At 39.4% G+C, this 25,016-nt stretch overlaps 1 non-coding gene across 1 annotated transcript; it reads left to right on the forward strand.

The window, feature by feature from the left end:
* Nucleotides 1-10,632: 10,632 nt before the first annotated feature.
* LOC132652600 (small nucleolar RNA SNORA48) lies at nt 10,633-10,775 on the forward strand. The gene has a single exon (XR_009590197.1). It is a non-coding gene; the product is annotated as a small nucleolar RNA SNORA48 (small nucleolar RNA).
* Nucleotides 10,776-25,016: the final 14,241 nt, after the last annotated feature.

The following is a 25,016-nucleotide window of genomic DNA, read 5'->3' on the forward strand; positions in this document are numbered from 1 at the left end:
CCCAGGGATGAGCACCCATAATAGTTGTCCAGTGCAATGTTCTCTGCCCTGACATCAAACAAAACTCACGAACAAACCTGTACTCAGCAGGCTGTATATATTTTAATACATACACACCTGCACACGTTCATACACACACACACACACACACACACACACACACACACACAGGCACATGCACAGGCACACACACACACACACACAGGCACATGCACAGGCACACACACACACACTAACATAATCAACAGGAAAGCGACTAACAACTGGAGAGTGTGTGGAGAGATACAAGGCTGGGATTCAAGAAATGGTATCTATAAGGGACTAGAGGGAGACTGAAGGAATAAGTCCTGTTATTGATAACACTGCTTATTTCTTTTTTTTAATTTAATTTTAAATAATTACACTTCATTCACTTTGTATCCCCCCATAAATCCCTCTCTCCTCCCATTCCCTCTTTTTCACGCATATCCCTCCCCAAGTCCACTGATAGGGGAGGTCCCCTCTCCTTCCTTCTGCTCCTAGTCTATCAGATCTCATCAGGAGTGGCTGCATTGTCATCTTCTGTGGCCTGGTAAGGCTGCACTCCCTCATGGGGAGGTGATCAAAGAGTATGGCAATCAGTTTATGTCAATGGCAGTCTCTCTTCCCATTACTATGGAACCCACTTGGACACTGAACTGCCATGGGCTACATCTGTGCATGGGTTCTAGGTTATCTCCATGCATGGTACTTGGTTGGAATATGAGTCTCTGGAAAGACCCCTGTGTTCAAATTTTCTGGTTCTGTTGCTCTCCTTGCAGAGTTCCTGTCCTCTCTAGATCGTACTATTTCCCACTTCTTTCATAAGACTCCATGCACTCTGTCCAACAGTTGGCCATAAGTCTCAGTGGCTGCTTTGATAGTCTGCAGGGCAGAGGCTTTCAGAGACCCTCTGTGGCAGGCTCCAAAATTGTTTCCTGTTTTCTTCTTCTTCTGATGTCCATCCACTTTGCCTTTAGGGATGGGGGTTGATCATTTTATTCAGAGTCCTCCCTTTTTATTAGTTTCTTTAGATATACAGATTTTAGTAGGTTTATCCTATATTATATGTCTATATGAGTGAGTAAATTCCGTGTGTGTCTTTCTGCTTCTTGGACAGCTCACTAAGGATGATCCTTTCCAGTTCGCTCCATTTATTTGCAAGTTTCATGATTTCCTTATTTTTCATTACTGAGTAACATTCCATTGTATAGATGTACCACAATTTCTGCATCCATTCTTCAGTTGAGGGGCATCTGCGTTGTTCCCAGCTTCTTTTACTACCAAATGTCTGACAAAAAGCAAATTGAGAGATCGGATGTGAGTTTATATTCCTTGCATTAAATTATTTACTTCCACTAATACAGTCTCCTGCAGTGTGAAAAGGGTGCCTCCATTGTATCATCAGTCAGGAATCAGAAAGAGGACCAGGAGTGGGGACTAGTTATCCAATTTCAAGGCCTGCCCAAAAAGGTTCGTTTCTACCACCAAGTTTTCAAATTCAGGAGGGTCATTATATGTCTGTATACAAAGGCAGATGATGGACTTAGAGAAAACAAATCTGATAAATTGTATGGTCAAATATATCTTAATTTTATTTACAGTCATTTGCTAAGGAGGAATGCTTATACTGTGGATCATAAGCAGTGCTATTATTGGAATTTTGAAGAGAAACATAATTCCGTATAAGGTAAACTGAGGTATTCATGTTTTTTTTTCTGTTTTCCATTAAGTAAAACTAAAACTTATGTGTGTATGTATAGTAAAACTAACAAGAAAACTGACACAATGCAGAGAAAAAGTCAGACCACTAGTTCCTCAAGATTCATGAAGAGTTATATTAATGAGTTCTCTTAGCCATATTATTTTTATGTTGTTGTTATTATCTATATTATTATTATATCATTATTATGTTTATGTCTTCTGGATTGTGTGCTATAGAAATCTAGTAACATGGATGACAATGATGTTGACAAAGAAAGTCACTTGAAATAACTGTTCACACTAGCCAAAGAACTAGAAAAGATTAGTCCCTTAAAAATACAAAACTTTTAGACAATAAATATTTGTACATACAAACACCAAAGAAAATCAGAATCCTCTTTTCATCCAGGCAGTGGAATTCTAGACTTTCACTTCAGTCTGAGCAGTAAGAGGTACCCGAAGCATCTGTGTTGTCAGATGCTCATCTCTGCAGGGGACTGCAAACCTGCCAACCTTTGTCAGGGGAGACAAGTGGGTGACAAGTTTCTACCACAAGACACACCTTGTTTCTAGTTCTGGACAGGACAATCCCGTGAGAACAATAATTGTGGACCACTGCCATTGCAAGCCTGCCAGGATCAGAGCTTCTCTTCTGGGAAGTCTCACCTCCCACAACAGCCATGATGCTGAGAATTGTCTTCACTTCACTCATGAACTTACAGCTGCTGAGATGCAGCTGGCAGAAATCAGAAGCCCACATCACTGGCCTATTTCTTTCACAAGGGTCTGAGTAATTCAAAATGGCCCCGTAGGTGATTGCAATAGCTTCAGGAGAAACATCAGATAACAATCTGCAGTTGACAAAACACTTAAAATGTTGAGGCTTAGTACTTCACAATATTCTCAAAAATATAAGGATGATTACTCTTTATAATCATAGAAAGACCTATGATCTGATAATCACTCTAATCTGACAATGGAGTAAAAGTTTATGATGACACCTCTCTCATCGGCATACCTGAACTGACAACTGTCTGATGAGTGATGCAGCAATTCCCAACATGCATTTTCTACCAAAATGTGTGAGGGTAGCCTCGGCCAGAGTGGAAAGAGTTTGGAGAAAAAGGTGTAGCAACATGAACAGACATAAAACGGATGAACATCCTCTTTCTTGTTTAGCTTCTTTAGGTGTACAGATTTTAGTATGTTTATCCTATCTTGGAGGTCTAGAATACACTTATGTGTGAGTATATATCATGTATGTCTTTCTGCTTCTGGGATACCTCAGTCAGCATGAACTTTTCTAGCTCCCACCATTTGCCTGCAATTTTCATGATTTCCTTGTTTTTAATTGCTGAGTAGTATTCCACTGTGTAAATGTACCACAATTTCTGTATCCACCTGTCAACTGAGAGACATCTGGGTTGTTTCCAGGTTCTGGCTATTACAAATAAAGCTGCTATGAATATTGTTGAATAAATGTCCTTGTTATGTACTTGAGCCTCTTTTGGATATATGCCTAGGAGTGGTATAGCTGGATCTTGAGGAAGCACTATTAATAATTGTCTGAGAAAGCACCAGACTGATTTCCAAAGTGGTTGTACAATTTGTATTCCCTTGATTCTCTTTAATTGTCTCATTGCTGTAGCTAGGACTTCAAGTACTCTGTTGAAGAGATATGGAGACAGTGGGCAGCTTTTTTCCCTGATTTCAGTGGGATCGGTTTGAGTTTCTCTCCATTGAGTTTGCTGTTGGCTATAGACTTGCTGTATATTGCCCTTACTATGATTAGGTATGTGCTTTGTATTCCTGATCTTTCCAAGTGTTTAAACATAAATGGCTGTTGGATTTTGTCAAATGCTCTTTCTGCATCTAAGGAAATTATCATGTGGATTTTCTCCATCAGTTTGTTTATATGGTGGATTACATTGATGGATTTCCATATATTGAACCACTCTTGCATGCCTGAGATGAAGTCTACTTGGTCATAGTGTATGATGCTTTTGATGTGTTCTTGGATTTGGGTTTGCCGGTATTTTATTGAATATTATTGCATCAATGTTCATAAGAGAGATAGGTCTGAATTTCTCTTTCTTTTGTTGGATCTTTGTGTGGTTGAGGTATCTCGGTGACTGTGGCTTCATAGAATGAGTTTGGTAATGTTCCTTCTGTTTCTATTTTGTGGAATAGTTTGAAGAGTATTGGTGTTAGCACTTCTTTGAAGGTCTGGTAGAATTCTGTCATGAAACCATCTGGCCCTGGGCTTTTTTTTTTTTTTGGAAGGGAGACTGTTAATGACTGCTTCAATTTCCTTGGGGGATATAGAGCTATTCAGTCTTTCTACCTTATCTTGACTTAATTTTGGTAGGTGGAATGTATTAAGAAAATTGTCCATTTCATTTAGATTTTTAAATTTTGTGGCATATAGAATTGTTTGGATTTCCTTGGTGTCTGTAGTTATGTCATCCTTTTCATTTCTGATTTTGCTGATTTGGATAGATTTTTCTCTGCTTTTTAGTTAATTTGGCTAAAGGTTTGTCTATCTTGTTGAGTTTCTCAAAGAACCAGCTTTTTGTTTCATTGATTTTTTGAATAGTTTTATTTGTTTTTAATTGATTGATTTCAATTAGAAATCAATCTGAGTTTGATTATTTCCAGCCGTCACCTCCTCTTGGGTGTATATGCTTCTTTTTTTTTCTACGACTTTCAGTTGGGCCATTAAGTTGTTATGAGATGTCACAAATTTCTTCTTGAAGGCACTTAGTGCTATGAACTTTCCTCTGAGCACTGCTTTCAATGTGTCCCATAAATTTGGCTATATTGTGCCTTCATTTTCATTGAATTCTAGGAAGTTTTTAATTTCTTTCTTTATTGCTTCCCTGACACAGCTGTCATTGAGTAACAAGTTTCCATGTACGTGTAGGTGTTTGTTATTTCCATTGTTGTGAGGTCCAGCATTATTCCATGGTGGTCGGATATAATACAAGGGATTATTTCAATCTTCTTGTATCTGTTGAGGCTTGCTTTGTGTCCAACCATCTGGTCTATTTTGGAGAAGGTTCCATGAGGTGTTGTAAAGAAGATATACTCTTTTGAGTTTGGGTGAAAAGATCTGTAGATGTCTGTTAGGTCCATTTGATTTAGGGACTCTGTAAGTGCCTTTATCTCTCTATTTGGTTTCTGTCACTGTTTGTTCCAGGAGTCTGTAATTCAGGCTATGGCTGTCTCTTTCTGTTTTCTGGACTGTTTTTCACTGGATTAGGAGTGTGTGTTGTGGCTTCAGCTTTACCTGAGTGAGAAATGTGACACTGGCGCTATTTGCAGGTGCTTTTACAGGGCACGGTGTGCATGTGCCCTTTCCCTGACTATTGCGGTGGTCTGCAGACAACTGGTAAGCAGTGCTTTCTGGGATCCAGGAATTGTTTGTTTGGAATTCACTGGTAGTCCCTCAGAGCAGAGGCTTCAGTGTTGGGATTGCTATCCCAAGAATCCCCATGATGTCCACACTAGGGGTTTGGTTGGCAGGGATCTCTTGTCTGGTGGCTTGCATAGAGAGGCACTGGATCTGGGGCAAACACTCCCTTGAAGGTACACTTACTCCCTTTCAGGACTAGTTGGAATGCACAGGGGTTCCCCTTGCCCTCTACTCTCTGATTTGATCCTGCTGGGGCAAATGTGGGTGGAGGCTAATAGTCTGCTCAATGGTGCTGTAGCAGCAGGTCTTGGTGACCACTAGCATAGTGTGCTGTGCTGGGGCCCAGGAAGTGTGATCTGTGGTGGACTCTGCAGTCCCCCTCTCTACCCTACACTTCCACCAGGGAATGATTTGGGTAGCTGGACCTAGGGAAGTGCTGGGGTGTGGGTGGGTTGGGGGATTGGGGACCGAATCTCCTCTGTCCCATATCCCGAGTTTGGGGCCCAGGCACTGTGGACTGTGGTGGAGTCCACAGGCTGCCTCTCTGCCCTTCCTCTCTGCCAGGAAAGGCTAATGTGGAGGCTGATCCGGGGGCGTACTGGAAAGGTCTGAGTAGAGTGTTCTCAGTCCCAGAACCCGGGTCAGATATCTCTGCCAGAAGCTGTTGTCTGGCGCTAGCACATATGTAGGCCCGTCTGGGGGAGTACAAGTTAGGGTTGAGTGTCCTCAGTCTCAGATCCAGAACCGGGGTTTCTCTGCCAGAGACCACTGGGTGCACTGGAACCCAGGCACTGTGGCAGAATCCGCAGGCCACCTCTCTGCCCTTCCCCTTGGGGAGGACAAGCTCATGGTGGCAGTTTTAGGGGAGTTCCTTGAAGGGTTGGGTATTCTCAGTCACCTATCCTGAGCCAGGGTTTCTCTGCCAGAGGCCAGCAGGTGCTAGAGCTTGGTGCTAGACCTTATTGCAGCTGGACCCGGGGTAGTGTCAGGAAGGGTTGAGTGACCTCAGTCCCAGATCCTGAGCTGGGGCTTGTTTGCTAGAAACAGCAGGTGGTGCTGGAGCTTGGGCGCTGTGGGCTGTGTCAGAATTCACAATGTGCCTCTCTATCCTTCTGCTCCACCAGGGCAGGCTTATGTTGGCGGTCTCAGGGAGTGCCCCGTAGGGTTAGGTATTCTCAAGCCCAGATCCCAAGCCTGGGTTTCTTTGGTAGAAGCTGCTGCTGTCGCTGGGGCTGGGGCACAGGCAGTGTGGACTGTGGCAGATTCTGCTGGCTGCCTCCTGCCTCCTCCAAAGAGAGACTAGGGAGTTGGGTACCTGGAATTACCTAGGAATCACCTCCGGGAATGTCTCCTCCTAGAGATGTCTGCAGGTGACCTAATTCTAGATGTACTCAGTTCACGATTAGTCCCTTTCTTCCTGGAAGTCTAGATAACTCTGTTCTGGGTTTGGTAGCCCCTTCACTCACCAATTTCGGCATTTTAGGTGGTTTGCCCCTCAGCTAAGGTGGACACTAGCCACCACCATCTTGGATCCCATCGCAGAGTTTTTTCTTAAGTATTAAATTTTTAGATTGCTATGGTAACAAAAACCTCTTTTTAATTGTTTGTGTTGCTTTAGAAATTTATAAATATATCTTAATTTACAAAAGGGCAAGCAACTAATTAACCTTAACACATTTAACATTAACAATTTGGGTGATTTGTAATAGTGAAGAAAAATGACTACCTCATAAAGATTTTACAATTAACACAAACAACAACAACACTAAAAGAATATTTTGTATGTTTGGTTGCATAGTTAAATAAAGATCTTGGAAGATTTGTCATGATCCATAGCATTTTCAGGTTTGATATGATTAGAAATATAATAATATGGTATTCTGAAATATGCCTAGAAAATACAGTCACAAAGATAAAGGATAATTTTAGTTTGTTATAAATAAAACAAATCAGATAAATCTTTCATCTTAGACATTTATTCTGATATCATCACAAGCAGGATACATTGACAAGATTACCTCAGCATTCCTGCAGGTGATAAGCATGTTCTGGATCATAGGTGTCCAGGCATTACGTCAATATACTAATTAAAATTCATTGAACTGATCTTTTAGAAAGGAGAACACTGAGTTGTTTATTGATGTGTGTCTCAATAGCAAGGAACCATGAATGACCATAGATTTGAATTTTTGTTTCTACCTTCTAAGTGCTGGGCTAGCGGAGGGCTCTAGTGATACCGCAGCCAAAGGAGTGTTGGTGCATAAGAGCAAGAAGTAAGTCCCATTCAATATGATTCAGTAGCTGCTCTTAGTTCCAACTTCACGATTCCGACACTGAGCAGTTTATTTCAGGAATGTTTAAGTACAGCACACATTGGAAAAACAGTTTCTGTAGATTCTATATGTTCTATAGGTTTACTGCAAAAGCACTTAAGATAAACAAAGTACATACTAAGGGTTATGGAGTACAGAAGTAGAGATTGGCTAAAAGAAACATAAGATGGGGGAAATCCGGTGTGGCCTGGCCTTACAGAGACCACAGAAATCACCTGGCTATTAGGAACGTCTACCCCTAGCCTTCCTAGTGGAAAACAACTATACATTTCCTTCTTAGAAAAACAACCCTTTTGGAGCTCCTGTCCTCTCCCATTCACACTAACTCCCCTGTTTATTATATGATTGCATGCACTCTACTGAAGATTTGGTTATGAGTCTTAGCATCTGCGTTAATAAGCTGTTAGGTAGAATCTTTCAGAGGCCCTCTGCAATAGGCTCCTGTCCTGTTTTTTGTCTTCTAATTCCCATGTCCATCCCATTTGTCAACAGCCTTGCTAGGCCACAGAAGAGGACATTGCAGCTAGTCCTGAAGATAGCTAATAAGCTAGGGTCAGAAGGGGAGGAGGACCTCCCCTAGCAGTGGACTTGGAAAGGGGCAGGGAGGAGATGAGGGAGGGAAGGTGGGAATGGGAGGGGATGAGGAAGGAGTTATGGCTGGGATATGAAGTAAATAACCTGTGATTAATATTAAAAGAATAAAAATTAATAAAAGTACTATTGAAGATAAAACAAAAGAAAAATAACCCTATGTGTTTAACATTCCTGCTTTCCCTACTGCTTAGCCAGGAACACAAATACCTACATGCTTCCAACATAGAATAATGTGTGTGAAACACTGTGTCATGCTAAACACTTAATTTTGGGGGGGGGATGTTGTACTGTTTTTTATGTTGTTAACATCATTCCACAGAATTGGACAATGTGCATATGTTCTTTGCCTTTAGTATCATCTCCAAGTGTTTACAAAAGAAAGAAAAACTCCATTAAAACAAATACAGTGTGTGTGTGTGTGTGTGTGTGTGTGTGTGACATATGGATGTCAGAAGACAATTTTGTGGAGTCAATACTTTCTTTCAACAATGATGTGGTTTCTACTGATCAAATTCAGATAGTCAGGCTTGTGTGGCAAGCAGCTTTATTACTCGAGCCATTTCACTGACCCACCTTAAAAAATAATCGAGAAAATATTTCCTAATGATATTCTTCAATACCCAGAGTACAGTGCCTTATCCAGTCATCATCAGAGATGCTTCCTCCTGCAGCTGTTCAGAATAGATACAGAGAAACCTAGCCAAACCTTACGCTGAGAATCTAAGTTAGAGGTCTCAATCAAATCCCTCTTCTCAGAGATCAGGGAATCTTGAGGAATACAATGCAGAATCTATAGTCCTAAAGAAGCTAAACAACAAGGAAGACCCTAGGCAAGAGGCTGAAACCTCATTCAGAAAGGCAAACAGGATAGATATTGGAAGTAGGAGAAGACAGGGAACAGGTCAGGAGCCTTCTACAGAGGACCTCTGAAAGACTCTACCCAGCAGGGTATTGAAGGAGATACTTAGGCTCATAGTCAAACTTTTGGGCAGAGTGCAAGGAACCTTATGGAAGAAGGGGGACATAGAAAGACCGACCCGGAGAAGACCAACAGAGCCAAAAAATCGTGGGCCCAAGGGGTCCTGCAGAGATTGATACTCCAACCAAGGACCATGCACGGAAAAGACCTAGAATCCTATTCAAAGGAAGCCCATAGGCTGCACAGTCTCCAAGTGGGTTCCCTAGTAAGGGAAGCAGAGGCTTCCCGTCTCTGGCATGAACTCAGTGGCTGAATCTTTGATCACCTCAGCCTGTAGGGTGCAGTCTTGCCAGACCACAGAAGAAGATTAGGCAGCCAACCTGGATGAGACCTGATAAGTTAGGGTCAGATAGAAAGGAAGAAAGACCTCACCTATCAGTAGACTAGGGAGAAGGCATAGAGGGAGAAGAGGGAGGGAGGGTGGGATTGGGAGGAAGGATATGAGGGGGTATAGCCAGGATATAAAGTGAATTAGTTGTGATAAATAAACAGATAAATAAAATCATACAAAAAAAACCAAACCAAACCAAAACAAAACAAACAAACAAACAAACAAAAAGGATTGTAAGAGTCAGAAGGAATGGAGAACAAGAGGAGAACAAGGTTCCCCAAATCAACAAAGCAAGGCACATATGAACCCACAGATATGGAAACAGTGAGCACAGAGCCTACACAGGTGTACATATATATTTTAGCTATGAGCTTTAGAATTTTTATGGGAGCCTTACTTGTAAGAATGAGTGGGTCTCTGACTCTTGAGTCTGTTCTTGGAATTCTTCCCTTCCTGTTGGGTTGCCATAACTTTGATATACTAGTTTTGCTTCATTATATATATATATATATTTATTTATTTATAGATAATATACAAATATATTATATATAAACATATATTTATATATATATTTTTTCTTTTGTCATGTTTGTTGTTATTTTGTAGAAGTCTGTTATTTGCTATTGAGGGACAGAAAGGGAGTGAATCCAGAGGTAAGAAAAGGCTGTGGGTGTGGGGGAGGGACTTGGAGTAGAGAGAAAATATTCTGGATATATTGTATGAGGAAAGAATGTTTGTTTCTTCTTATCCCTACCCTTACTCCACCCAGATCACAAATGTATCACAAATTCTAACCTACCTGCTTCACTCATAGCACTGGCATGTAGTTCCATTTGTCAGGTAACAATTGCTTTTCAAACGCACCCCAGGAAATTGTTATCATTCCTAAATAGGAGTTCAAAGAACATCTGCTAAACTTCTCTTCTGCTTTAGCTATGGAGAAATTGCCAGCTACTACATTTAATGTCAGGGTTGCTAATTTTTCTGGTCTGATGAACCCTCCCTTTTTCATTTGTGCAATGTGGTGGCTCAAGTTCTTCTCATGCAGAAAACCATGAAATTACACAAGATTATGTATTCTAAGTCTCAGAGCTCCATACTTCGTTTCTAAGAACATGCACAGATGTTCTTAGAAAGTAGTGGTGCCAGGTCACCAAAACAAAATTCACCACACTCAGAATGTATTTAACTGTTCCACATATCCTTTTTAGAGTCTCACTTTGGTATACCATGTTTATTGGCTCAAAAATAGCATATACACCCTGGCAATGGACAAAGAGACACCTTGTTGGTGGTGGTGTCCTTATATCAGTCCAGGACAAAGCAGATAGTATTATTTTATTCATCCTAGCTTGATGCCTAACTTGGTGTTCAAAATGGCTTTATTCCTATGACTCATAAAAATCACATCAAATCAAATTGAATCCAGGAGGTACAGCATGGGAGGAGGAAGACAGACAGAGACTGGAGGACTGCTATGAAACTCACAGACTGGCTCTCCAGTGCATGGCACATGCAGGCCATAGGCATCTGACTGCAGACATGCCATGGAGCGCAGATGGAGGATGTTACTCAGTGACCTGCTAGCTGCATCCACCACAATGTGCAAGTATGTGGTGGTCAGATGGGAGGGAAAAAGAAGTGCAGCAGCTTGAGCTTCATGAAGAGAGATGCAACTAGAGACCCAAGGGTGGAGAGGAGTAGCCTGTTGTGAGTGGTCAGCCCTGCCATTTAGGGCCATGATGAGGTCCCAGCCCCGGCTGTCATTGAGGGCCTTATCTGAGTTCATGGCTACACAGTGGTAAGGTTCAGGTTTTATGTCCATGAGTCATTACCACTAGAGAATGTCGGGATGCCCCTGGTTGGGGCACCCATCCAGGACCACCTGGATGTCCAGGAGGTGTGCATAACTGGCCACACCTCACTGGATGTGGTGCTTTGGAGACATGGCTCCATCACTCACCTCTGGCAGGACTCAGGAGAGCTGGCGCTGTGCTTTGTCCAGGCAACACACTGGAGCTGGCCCTGGTGGTAGGGGTGTGTGTGTGAGCTGCACCTTAGATGTAAGCATGGAAGAGCTGATCTAGCCACTCTTCTTCTGAGGTGTGGCATGGGCACAGATGTGATGCTCCCTCCAGCCTTCAGAAAAGCTTCCCACGGGGTCGTTTGTGATAGCTATCCTAACCCCTCACCAGCTGCAGCATCTAACAGTACAAGCTCTGCACTACACCTAAAGAGCACAAAAGAGCTAACCTTCGTGATATAAGCACAGGTGAGCCAGGCCCAAGGATGAGAGAATGAGAGAGCTGGCCTCACCACTCATCTGCCTGAGGCAGTATGGGTAGTGTGGGGTGATGCCCTCTCTGACTCCTTCCTTGTCATCTTTGGTAGACAAGAGAGATGGACTCAAGGGCATGAGAGTGGGTGAGCAAGCCCTGCCACTGCACTGACTATAGCACTTCAGCGAGCCAGCAGTGCACCTGTGTGGGCAACACAAGGAGCTGGCCCTGTTGGCAAAAGTGAGGGAGCCAGCCCTGAGGGTATGACAGCTGAAGAGGAGTCCAAGCTCCTCATAGTCTTCACCAATTTGGAGAGTGGGCCTGCACCTTGATTGGAAGGCATGGCCTAACTAACTGGCTCTGGAGGCATTTTGAGCTGCCCCAGAGGCATTGAGCAGGAGAGCTGACCTTGCCTCCTGATGGTGATGGTGGCATTGGGTGGCCTAGCAGGAGCAGTGCTGCAGAGCTCCTCCTGGTGGTGCAAATAAGGAAGAACTGGTCAATTGACCAGCTCTGCTACCTCCAAGGCCCAGGGCTGTGAGTTGGCTCAAGGCAAAATCTATATCTTAGATGAACTGTTGGGACATGTGCAAGAGCTGGTCATGCTGTTCCAGAGTTACAGGATCTCCATGAAAAATACCAACAAGAAGATAACTGAGAAAAGTCAATAAAGATGCAATATTAATGGTGTCACAGAAGCCAGAGATTTTGAACCAGAACAATAACGACATTGCAATAAACATTTGGAATTGAAGATGTGTGGGTAGAGAGATATAATGTGGCAACAACACTACAGCTTTCATGACAAGATGTTTATATGCTTTGATTTGTATTGTTTTTTTTGCATTTTTTATTTTTTTATTATTATTTTTTTATTTTGGGGGACGTTGAAAGCTAGACAAGTGGTAGGTAAGCGGTGAAAAGGAGATGAGCAGGACTAGGCACATGATTTGAAACTCACAAAGAATCAATAAAATGTTTAAGAAAATAGGATATTGGAGGCATAGGCCAGTGAAGAAAGTACTGGATCCTCTTCTAGAGTATCTGAGCTTACTTTCCTGCATCCATGTATAGCTTACAACCTTCTGTATCTCCACTTCCAGAGTATATTTTGGGCTTTCTGGACACAAGGTATGCTAGTGGTATACATACATACATACATACATACATGTAGGTAAACAGTCATAAACATAAAATTCAATATTAAAAATAGGATACACACATATGTTATTGTATTTGATGTCTTGCAAAGAAAAGGCTCCACCCAACAGGGGATCTAAGCAAATGATGAAACTCAGAGTGAAAATTTGGATAGAGAGCAAGGAATCTTATAGAAGAAGTAGGGGATGGGGATAAAAAGACACTGAGGGGACAAGGAGACTAACAAAGCTAAAAATTTTGCAGAGGCTGATGTACCAAACAAGGACCATGTGTGGAAAGTAACTAACCTAAAACCCCTCCTCAGATGTAGCTGACAGGCAGCTCAGTCTCTGAGTGGGTCCCTGAGTGAGGGGAGTGGGGTCCACCTCATGAACTTAGTTCCTGTTCTTTGATCACTTCCCCCTGGTGATGTGGCCTTTTGGGGCCACAGAGGAAGAGGATCTAGGCAGTCCTGATGAGACTTGGTGGGTTGGGGCAGATGGCAGGGGAGGAGAATTCCCTCTTTCAGTGAAATGGGAATCAAGTTTGAGGGGATGACAGAGGGATGGTGGGACCAGGTGGAGTTGAGGAAGGGAGCTGCAGTCAGGGTGTGGAATGAATAAATTGTAAAAAGTAAAATAAGAATATGAATAAGAATTGAACCCAAGAATTCATAAATGGAAGGCAAGTGTTTTCTCACTGAAATATGTACTCTGCATCATAAATTTCATTCTATATTGTTTGGTTTTTCTTGACTCCAAATTCTTGCATATGTATTAAAACAAACATATTATCCTTCAATGTTGATCACATATCTGCAGAATCATGTGTGCTTTAAAGCCATAATAAAAATCACAAGGGCATTGTGGTTGCAGATCTTCCTTCAATTTTAGCTGAGATTCAAGGATTTAAAATAAAAGTCTAAAAATAATTGCCTTTTCAGAAGTCTTATATTATAGATGACAAATAGAAACAGTAAACTTCCTTAAACATTGTTTGACCGAGTTTTTGAACCATTAATAGCCTACAAATCTTATCTGCCTCCCACCTTTGAGATTTAATGACAACTTGTCTGTTGAATTAGCTTGTGCTGTGAGCAAATTTGAAAGGTGACAATTATGCAAAAGGAATATAGAGCACACAGTGATATTTTTATAAACAAGCACCTACAGTGACCAAATTTGTCAATTATTATTTTTGATGTTTCAGAATCAATCAACCTCACAGTCTTCTGAGGTTAAGATTTTGTGGCTCCCTTTCCCTTAATTGTACCCACTTGCCTTTGTAATAAACCTTTGGGAACTGCCTACGCCCTGGAGCTTTTCTTAATTGTAACTGAAATTCTCAAACACTCAAGACAATGCTTTTTCACACTTCAGTAAATTATCAGACATAGACTCCTCTAGAACCCCACCAGCCAAAACAGTGTACTATCCAGAACTGTAAATGCACAGCCTGAGATGAGATGCAACTTGAGCTCCAATGTATCACAGTTCATATGATGTTTGAGTGAGATATCCTTGAGTTACATAAGGTTTTCTCTCTACACTACCATAATCTATCACAGTGGATACTGTGTCAGGGACAGGTGGACATTACACACAAGCTTCACATAGACTAAATGAGGGTGTCCTTTGTAAGGGTCCTCTGGTGACTCTGCGAGCTGTGTATTCATTGAGAGGATATTTTAGTATCTTTATTTTGCCTCATTTCTTAAATATTTTACCTAGTAATAATAAAATCCCAGTACACAAAATAAAAACTATGCTGCTATGCTGTCTGTTTGGTCAAATCAAACCTAAAACAGAAGCCTCCTGCTTCCTTTCTCAGGACTTTGTCAGGGAAAGGCAGTTGAAGAGCATGCATGCCTGGCATTATATAAGAGCTAGTATGTAAGAAACAGTATTTCTGCATTTCAAATGAGTTGCTATACAATATTGTAAGATTGGCCTCTAATCAAAGGAGAGGGACCACAGTAAATTGGTATAAAGAAACTAGGCAGTGGTCAGATATCATGCTTCTATTGAGCTGAGTTTTTTTTTTTTTTTTTAACACTGTGAACACTGTTAAGAGACAGTTGACATGCTCCTTTATACCACATTAACATCTGTTGGCATGGTCCCCAGGAAAATAAAAGTCAGTGTGTGGAACTAGGTGATTAAATGTGACAATGTAGCAAACATGTCAATTTGAGTCATTGTCTTGGAAGTTCTTTTTCCACTGTATTTAGCTGAAAGCAGATCATCAAACTATACTTGGGGGAATTCTTTATTTTGTAGAAAAAAAAAACTTGAACCAAGATAAAAAAAATTCATACCTTGAATTCTAAAAAAAAAAAAAAAATTCAAAATCAGATACCAAAAGCACACCACATCCAAGTTCACAGAAACGGCAGGGTTCTATTTTGAGTGAACCATTCCCATGCTTATAGCCACTGAAGGCGTGTCTCCACAGGTTCTGTCCCTCTGCTCATTTGTATTCATTTCCCTCAGCTGAAGTGCAATATTGTTTCATGTTTTAAGGTCTGTTCTGTTATAGAAATTGTCCAATTGTTTCTGCTCCTGGCACTGGTCAACTAAAGTGTATTTATAAATGATAAAACTCTTGTAACAAACAATTTTAATGTCAGTAGCAAAGTGAGGGATGTAGGGTTGTATTGTCATTTGGGAGTTACTTGGTTTTCATTGCATGTTTGGACTTACTAATCTTTATTAGTCCTAGTAGTCCTCATCAAAATTAAAAGTTAATAGATGTGTTCATATGCATATTCAATCATTTAACTTGGAATGTTACAGAGCTATACTAAAATGGACATGACAGAACAATGTTGCAATGAGTTATTTTACCTGACATGTATTTATAAACACAGATAGCATTTTGAATATTTAGTTGGTGATGGCTGATCCGGAAATATTGAGCTGTCAACTCATGGCTTCTGGAATGTACTGATCAGCTGGTAACTAAGTGACAAGCAATAGGACCATTCAATCTCCCATGGAGAATTGATGAAATGATGCAAATGGACACTCATAAATTTTACAGGTAACTCACTCAAGGTAATATTTTCTATTTCTATCCATTTGCCTACAAATTTTATGACCTCCTTGTTTTTAATTGCTAAGTAATATCCATGTACCAGAATTTCTGTATCCATTCCTCCGTTGAGGGACATCTAGGTTGTTTCCAGATCCCAGCTATTACAAATAAAGCTGTTATGAACATAGTTGAGCAAATGTTCTTGTGGAATGGTAAAGCATCTTTAAGATATATACCCAGGAGTGGTATAGGTGGATCTCAAAGTAGCACTGTTCCTAATTTTCTGAGAAAGTGCCAGATTGATTTCCAAAGTGGTTGTACAAGTTTGAACTCCCACCAGCAGTAGAAGAAGGCTCCTCTTTCTCCACATCTCCAGCATGTCTTCTCACTTGAGTTTTTGATCTTAGCCATTCTGATGTATTTGAGATGGATTTGCATTTCCCTGATGGCTAAGGATGTTTAGCATTTCTATAAGTGTTTCTCTGCCATTCAGTATTCCTCTGTTGAAAATCCTCAGTTTAGCTCTAATTAGATTACTTGGTTTGTTGATGTTTAACTTACTGAGTTTTTTAACATATTCTGGATATTAGTCCTCTGTCAGATGAAGCGATGGCAAATATCTTTTCCAGATTGCAGGCTGTCACTTTGTTCTGTTGACAGTGCCCTTTGCTTTACAGAAGCTTTTCAGTTTCTTGAGGTCCCATTTATTGATTGTAGATCTTAGACCCTGTGCTGTTGGTGTTCTGTTCAGAAAGTTGTCTCCTGTGTCAATGAGCTCAAGGTTCTTCCCCACTTTTTCTTCTAACTGGTTTAGTGTGTCTGGTTTTATATTATGGTCTTTTATCCACTTGGACTTTAGTTTTTTGCAGGGTGATGAATATGGATCTATTTGCATTTTTTCTACATGTAGACATCCAGTTAAACCAGCGCCATTTTTTGAAGATGCTATCTTTTCACATTGTATGGTTTTGGCTTCTTTGTCTAAAATCAATTGTCCATAGGTGTGTGAGTTTCATTCTGGATTTTTTATTCAATTCCATTGATCCCCCAGTCTGTTTTTATGCCAGGACCATGCAGTTTTTATTACTGTTGCTCTATAGTACAGCTTGAGATGAGGGATAGAGATATCTCCACAAGATCTTTTATTGTTCAAGGTTGTTTTAATTATTCTGGTTTTTGTATTTTTATATGAAATTGAGAATTGTTCTTTCAAGTTCTGTAAAGAACTGGGTTGGTATTTTGATGGGAATAAAATACACATGGTATACTTACTTATATGTGGATACTGGCCATATAATATACAATAAACATACAATACCTGTAGAACTAAAGAAGCTAAAGAACAAGGAGGACTTCTGGGAAGATGCTTAATCCTCATTCAGAAGTGCAATCAGGACAGACATTGGAAGTGGGAGAAGACAGGAAACAGGACAGGAGCCTTCCACAGACTGCCTCTGAAAGACTCTAGTATTGAAGCATAATGGTAAGACTGATAGCCAAGCTTTGGGCAGATTATAGGGAATCTTATGAAAGAAGGGAGAAATAGAAAGACCTGGAGGGGGCAAGAGCTCCACAAGGAAACCAACGGAGCCAAAAATTTTGGCCCTGGGGGCCTGCTGAGACTGATGAATCAACTTAGGACCATTCATGGAGAGGTCCTAGACCTCTGGCTCAGATTTAGCCCATGGGAAGCTCAGTTTCTATTGACTTACCCTACTAAGGGTAGTGGAGGAAGTCTCTGGTATGAACTAGATTGCTCTTTGATCACATCCCCCTGATGAAGTAGCCTTATTAGGCCATAGAAAAATTGGATCCAGACAGTCCTGATGAGACCTGATAGGCTAAGGTCAGATAGCAGAAGTGGAGTAGGACTTCCCCTATCAGTGGACTAGGGTAGGGACATAGGGGGAAGAGTGCAATAGAGGAAGGTACAGGGAGAAGATGAGGGAGTGTGCTACAACCAGGATATACAATTAATAAATTGTAAATAATAATAATAAGTCACAATGTATCTAAAAATTTATGAGAATAGCTTAAGAATAAACTCAAAAGCAATTCAGTGGAAATATTTTTCATTTTCTGAAGTTTAGAAATTAAAATATAGTGTTACCTTTTTCTTGCGTGAGAAAACCTAACTTTTAAAATATGAATCCACATTGCTAAGCACTTATGAGCTGCATCACATTAATAAATGAACTAAAAATTTATATGAAAAACCTATGCCAGCAGAAAAGTACTTCTCTTGAATTTGCTATACTAAAGAACTAGGTGCATTATACGCATGTGAACTGTTCATGCATTCAAAATTCTAATAGGAAACTGCACTTTAAACATAATAGTGGAATTAATAACACTATGTTATTTCAAATTGTGTAGTGCAGTAATCTATGGCCTTCAGCCTTTTTTCTCCCTTATCATTTCTCATAATTTCTGAAATAATCAATAATTTCATTGTAAAATATTTCAAAGACATTCCATTTAAAATGTCTATCATCAAGAAAATATATAGTAATGGGAAGAGGGACGGCCTCTGACATAATCTGATTGGCCTGCTCTTTAATCACCTCCCCCTGAGGGGGGAGCAGCCTTACCAGGCCACAGAGGAAGACAATGCAGCCACTTCTGATGCGATCTGATAGTCTAAGATCAGAAAGAAGGAGAGGAGGACCTCCCCTATCAGTGGACTTGGGGAGGGGCATGCATGCAGAAAGGGGAGGAAGGGTGGGATCGGGAGGGGAGGAGGGAGGGGCTTATGGGGGGATACAAAATGAATAAAGTGTAATTAGTAATAATAAAAAATATATAAAAAAGAAAATATATGATTAACAACAGTAAATAAGCATCTAGGAAGTATAATAATGTGATAAAACGGGAACATTTTTCAATGCTGGTGTGAATGATAATAAGTTTGGCAAGTATGGATATCAGTGTGGAGGTTCTTCAAAATAATAAAGGAGAAATTCCATTTATGAGCCAACCACTACTCTCCTGGTTATACAGTGAGAGGTTCTAAGCCAATGTACTTAGAGATATTTGCACCTTTGTACTTATGTTAAGGCATTCTTTGCAATACCTAAGAATGGATCCAGCCCACATGTCCACTAGCAAATGAATGAATAAAGAATATTTGGTAAATATACACATTTTTACTAAACTCTTAAGAAAAATGGAAATTTAACATGCATAGAACAAGAGATGAAGAGTTATTTTCACTTATGCTTAACATGTATTTATTTGTCTGCATATGTGCTCGGCACATGCAATTGAGTGCTGCTGAGACCAGAAGTGGGCATTGCTCTCTCTGGAACTAGAGTTAAAATTGGTTGTGAGCCATCCAACATGAGTGTTGGGAACCAAACTTCAGGACATAGCAAGAGGAGCAAGTGCTCTTAACTGTTCAGACACTGTGTCAGTCCTAGAACTGGAAGTTGTTTCCACTTACACTTAGGATTTATTATTCAATGTTTTCTGTATTCTAGTAAACTTGGATGATAATAGTTCTTACAGTTTTAATTCTTTGATGTTGGGATATTACTACAAATCTTGTTTTGTCATCAGTGAGATGGCTTCATGGGGAAATATGAGTGATCTTCAAGACTGGTAACCTGAGTTTGAGCAATACATAAAAAGGGCATAGAGAACACCTGAAAAAAGTGTCATGTGGTTTCAACATATTTCCAATGGTCTACATGCCAACATCACACATATACACGCCCTACAATGTCACACATACAAACATACATTATAGAAATATTTGTTTAAAACAATCTCATTGTAGTTAGATCTTTTTTTTTCTGAATCTCTGGCTGATTTTCTTAGGGACAAGTACTTCAATATGATGTTCTCAACTGAATACCTAATTATGAGATACTTTGATAGTTACTCCAAAAATTTACCAACACAAACTATAATGGAATAATGTGCACCATAATTCTTGAGTGAAAATAAGAATGCATATATTTATTTCACGGTTATGTTGAAAAGAAAACAAAGCAAGATTATTTTTTATATTAGTGACAAGTGTGGTCTCTAAAGGCATTGTCTTTATCAAATTATGTATATGAAGATTGATTCAATTTTTTATTATTTTTTTCTATTTCCTAGCATCAAGATAATATACAAAGGCTCTACAATAGTATTTACAAGTCTAGAGAGATGGTCAAGCAGTTAAGACAAGTTCGTATTAAAGATACTGGTCAGGGGACTGACATCTTTCTGTATTTGCTATGACAGGAAGGGCCTACACAACTGAATTTCTTTGGGAACTAACACAAGTATGTACTTACCCATGTACAGACATGCGTAATATACAATTATCATTGTATATTAAAAAAAACAAAACAAGTCTTTAAAAAACGTAATCAACTCATAACTATTTTTCTCCTGTTAGAGTCCATTCTTGTAACCCAGATGTTGTAGTATCTAAATTTTAGATTCTTAAAACCTTACCTACAGAATTTCATTTCATCATGAAATTGGTCATGTAACTGAAGGCTTACATGTTGGCTATACATTTCCACATTGGTTACATTCATAGTGTATTAGAACTCTTGTGCCTGGAAAGATTGTCAGTCTACAGATTGGATAGTTTTAGTCACAAAGCTATGTATACTTAGTTATTGCCAAAAAAAAAAAATGTGGTAAAGTAGAAATATATATGGTTTTCTGGTAATTTCTTGGTAGGTGGGAGTCAGAAGCATTCTTCAAAATTATGTTTAAATGGATACCTAAATTATTCAATATAGGCCCAAGAGTATATGTGTTGGAAATAACACATCACACATCGCACTCCACATACCACACCCACGAAGAAGTATGAAGAAAGAAGATGAAATACAAGAATGTAGTGAGACAGTATGAGAAAACAGTATTCTTAAAAGTAATAAATAAATCTCACTATAGTTCCAGTTTTTTTTACTGAATGTCATAGTGACATAATTTTAAGATTTATGAAAAGAATTTAATCTGCGGAGATTACACTGATAATGAAATCCCTTTTCTTCTATTTTTGTGAAATAAATGTCATTGGAAATAAGTTCAATGTAACCTTTGCTTGAAGTTGCACTGATTATGCTGCATTAAAATTTCCACAAAAATAGTTGGTAACAGAGGAACTTTTGTGACTATAAAATCACTGATTAATCATTGGGACTCTCCAAGCCCTTTAATGGTACTTGTGCTCATTTTCCATGAAGCTGCTTTCTCATCCTTTTGTTGAGTCAATGGATAGTATTTATCTTATTTTGTTTTATTATTATTGTTTTTGCAACAACTACTCTGCCAAACATTGGAAACCACATTGACAATGCACTTAGACCCCATGTGGACATTTCTTCTCTGCTAATGTCATCAACTCAATAAGCATAACCTTCAACAACCCACTAAATCTCTCTTATTCCAGACATTTCATCTGAGAATGTTGGACAAGCTTAGGGTAAAATAAACAGCCAAATGAATCAAAGTTAAAAAAGGAGAACAAAAACAAAACTAACATTTTAGGTCAGTTCACTTAATAACAGAAAGAAACAAAGCAAAAACAAAGTGTCAAATCCTTCCAAAGTTTTTCAGGATCTGAAAGCAACAGCTCTCCCCTCCCCACCCCCATGAGAAATGTATTCGGTGATTCATCACTTGAACCTTTTGTTTCCTTATGTAGTGAACTATTGCTAGCACATTTCATGCACTTTGCAACATAACTATAAACATCTCCAGTGGCTCCTTAAGTCATTTTAGAGACATTTCTTTCTGCTTCTCACAAAGATTTTCTTATATAAAATATTGTCAAACATCCTGGAGTATAGGCAATTAATACTAAACATGAAATATTAATACTGTGAGATGTGAATACACAGTATGAGCCAAGCCGATCTAATTGAATCACATATTTTTGTGGGAAAAACACTACAGTTTTAAAAGTGAGTATTGGAATATCACCTAACACATAACACCTAAAAAAAAATTATAATAAAAAAATCTAAAAACAAACTGATCAAACTCTGAAACAAATAAAAATAAAATAAAAGGGGAAAAAGCATACAACACCTGTATACTTTTGAGCTAAGACTTGATAATATTTCTTTGCATCTATCTATCTATCTATCTATCTATCTATCTATCTATCTATCTATCATATAGATGTAGAATCTAAATGCATTCAAATGTAGTATATGTCTATATAGTGATGTGATCAAGTAGATAAAACCTTCAGTTATTTCTGTTGGTTATATTCAAATTTTTCTCATCTAGATGTTGATAAAATATCTCAAATAAAATGATAGAATGCTTGTAAATGATATTTTCAATATTCTTATGTAGAACACAAGTATTTAGCTCATATATATTCCTTTTTTTTGAGAAAGTATTTCATTTTGTTATTCTGAAACCCCTTGTATTTCAGATCCAGGCTGATCTGAAACATACTGCCCTACTATCTTAAGCTTCAGAGTACTTTGATCTGTCTATATTAGAGTGTTTCCTTTTTTATTTTTTATTTTTATTATTAGTTACATTTTATTAACTCTGTATCTCTGCTATATCCCCCTCTCTCATTCCCTCCCAATCCCATCCCTCCCTCATCTCCTCCCTGCCCCTTTCCAAGTCCACTGATTGGGGAGGACCTCCGCCCCTTTCATCTGACCCTGTTTTATCAGGTATCTTCAGGACTGGGGGCAAAGTCCTCCTCTGTGGCCTAGCAGGACTGCTCCTCCCTTGGGGAGTGGGGAGGTCAAAGAGCCTGCCATTGAGTTCCTGTCAGAAATAGTCCCTGTTCTCCTTATTAGGGAAACCCACTTGGTTACTGAGGTACCATGGGGTTACATCTGAGCAGGGGTTCTAGGGTTGCATCCATACATGGTCCTTGGTTGCATAAACAGTCCCATATAAGACCTCTGTGCCCAGATATATTTGGTCCTTGTGGAGCTCCTATACCGTCCATGTCATATTAACTCCCCCTTATTTCATATGATTCCCCGAGTGTTTTATTTGTATTCCAAACCAACTGAAGTTCCATCTGCACTCCTGACCTCCTAATTCCTGATGGTCACTCCTAATCTTACTGCTATTCTACGATATCAACTTTTCTATAGCTTCTGAGACATACCCAATAAGGAATTAAAGCAAAATCATTAAGAAAATCTAGAAGAAAAATTACATATGATGTGACATTAGAACCTATTTTAGAGGTGTCATATTTAGCCTATGAAGACAAGATTTATCTTACTAGTAAGGACAAATTTTAGACTGTAAGGCTAGCCTAACTGATACTTAACACATATGAAAGGAAAATCAAGTGACCCATTTTGCCTAAAGTATTCAGGGTAAGATGCAAGGTAAACCTGAGCTGACAGGAACTGGGCCAGATGAAAACCTTAAATATTATTTGATAATCTGGACTTAATCCCACTGCTACTGGGAGGCTGTGATAGCGTTTTCCAGAATTTGGAAAATTCCCATCTTCTTTTGTTTTACAATGAAGCATGATGTCATGTTAGGGTGAAGAAATTGCTACAAATTAAACTTGAAAACAACTGAAGAACGAAACAAACACAACAAAGTACTAAATTTTTGAAAGAAAAGATATGTATTTAATGACCTTAAATATGTGAAAGGAAAAGAACCTGGCATTAGACCACGTGTAGCCCTGGGAGGAAAACTTAAGGCATGTTTCTCAAGAATGTGGAAATTGGTGTGTCAGATAATGAAGGGAGTACTTGAGAGATGTCTGACCACATGTGTGTCAGAATCAAAATGGATGCCAGCTTTGCTGGACAAGCTCGCATACTCGTTCTAAGCTCATTTGTTCATCATAACTATTTTTTCTCTCTACAATGCTAAATATGTAGATAGAACAGCAAGAGTTCAGCATTTTGTTAAATCAAGGTATGTGAGAAAGTTGCAACCATTGAGATTATGGGATATCTGACAGTGGATCAGACTTTCCAGGAACACTTATGGCTAACCTACACCTAGAGAACAGGTGCACATACTATTATGGTACCTCGACTTTTTCTCTCAAACTCCCATATCCTCTTTTAAAAGGTCAGTGCAGTACAGGTTGCCTGAGAAACTTATATGTTTATTCTATTTATTCTATCTATCTATCTATCTATCTATCTATCTATCTATGGCAGAGTTTTGTTTCTCTGTGTAACACAGCCATCCCTGTCTGTCCTGAAATTGCTTTCTAGACCAGGCTGACGCCAAACTCACAGATATCTGCTTGTCTCTGCATCCAGATTGCTGGGATTAAAGGCATACACCACCCTGTCTGGCTAAAGTTGCACTTTTATATTTGCTCAGTAAGATTAGGATATGAGACAGTTCATAAACAACATTCATCCTTGTCTGAGAAACTTGTGGTCTGGTTTCTTTCCATGACATAAAGCTAAATTCTGTTGCCCCCAAGACATGCTATCACCTGCACTAATAACTTCATTTTACGTTTAATTATTGAATAAAATTCAAACAAGATTTCCTTATTTTTCATTGCTGAGTAATATTCCATTGTGTAGATGTACCACAATTTCTGCATCCATTCTTCAGTTGAGGGGCATCTAGGCTGTTTCCAGTTTCTGGCTATTACAAATAAAGCTGCTACAAACATGGATGAACAAATGTCTTTATTGTGTACTTGAGCCTCTTTTGGATATATGCCTAGGAGTTGTATGGCTGGATCATGAGGAAGTGCTATTCCTAGTTGTCTGAGAAAGCACCAGATTGATTTCCAGAGTGGTTGTACAAGTTTACATCATGAATTTGCAGGTAAATGGTGGGACCTGGAAAGGATCATCCTGAGTGTGCTGTCCCAGAAGCAGAAAGATATACACAGTATATACTCACTCATATAGATATGTAATATAAGATAAATCTACTAAAATCTGTACATCTAAAGAAACTAATCAAGAGAGAGGACCCTGACTAAAATGCTCAATCCCTATCCTGAAAAGCAAAGAGGAAGGACATCAGAAGAAGAAGAAAACAAGAAACAAGCTAGAAACCCACCATGGAGGGCCTCTGAAATGCTCTGCCCTGCAGACTATCAAAGCAGATGCTGAGACTTATGGCCAACTGTTGGGCACTGTGCATGGAATCTTATGTAAGAAGTGGGAAATAGTAAGATATGGAGAGGACAGGAACTCCACAAGGAGAGCAACAGAACCAGAAATTTGAACACAGGGGTCTTCCCAGA

This window comes from Meriones unguiculatus, chromosome 2 (assembly GCF_030254825.1).
Source record: "Meriones unguiculatus strain TT.TT164.6M chromosome 2, Bangor_MerUng_6.1, whole genome shotgun sequence".
Taxonomy (NCBI): Eukaryota; Metazoa; Chordata; class Mammalia; order Rodentia; family Muridae; genus Meriones; species Meriones unguiculatus.